This window comes from Penaeus monodon, chromosome 22 (genome assembly GCF_015228065.2).
Source record: "Penaeus monodon isolate SGIC_2016 chromosome 22, NSTDA_Pmon_1, whole genome shotgun sequence".
Classification (NCBI taxonomy): Eukaryota; Metazoa; Arthropoda; class Malacostraca; order Decapoda; family Penaeidae; genus Penaeus; species Penaeus monodon.
The window spans coordinates 42,651,832-42,652,565 of record NC_051407.1 but is presented as its reverse complement, the minus strand read 5'-3'; the positions used below and the strand labels follow the sequence as shown (position 1 = coordinate 42,652,565).

Here is a 734-nt window from a genome sequence, read left to right as displayed (position 1 = left end):
ATTAAACAAATCCACAATGGGAAAAGGCATAAGAATAATTGGACTGTAGATAATATATTTTTTTATGCATGTCTACTTTATTTATTTATCTATTTATTGTGTATATATACATTGGTTTCAATAATATAGTTAATTGCATATACATATATATGTGTAGGTGTAAATCACTCATGATAGATTCCACCCTATCCCCTGCTAAATTAATTAGAGGAAAGATATGCACTTGAAGAATTTTATGAATATTCTGTGAATTCCAAGAAATTCAAGTGAAGCTTGATTTATTAACGGTGTGTTATGTTTAGAACATAGTTTGCATAGTTAAGTACATCAACAAATGAATCCTATTTTTGAGTAAAGATGGTTTGGTTCATTCTTGTGTTCATTGTCAGTCCTCTTTGCCACTCATTAAATTTCTTTATCAAACTTAATGCTTAATCAGACATGCATTTACCATAGCTGGTGCTGCTCAAATTAGCAAATTTGATCAAGCATCACTACACAGGTTCAGATATAGTTCACAAGCAGCATGGATGAGAAAATGTCCGACTTGTTGAATCCTCATCCTTGTCATGCCATCAACCCTACCCATAGATGGTCAGACTTAATTGTCTCACCCAGTGTGTGACAAACATCAGGTTAGATCATTTGCATCTGGGCTGCTTATTCACTTATTGAAATGTAAAAAAATGATAAATTGAAAGTTTTTATTACAAGAGATAAATGCTGTGGGAAAA

The 734-nt window shown here is 32.0% G+C and overlaps 1 protein-coding gene across 1 annotated transcript in view; it reads left to right on the top strand.

Annotated features, from left to right (window-relative positions):
* The window catches only part of LOC119587174 (xaa-Pro dipeptidase-like), an 8,747-nt gene that overhangs the window by 4,816 nt on the left and 3,197 nt on the right, over positions 1 to 734 (top strand). The window lies entirely within an intron of this gene.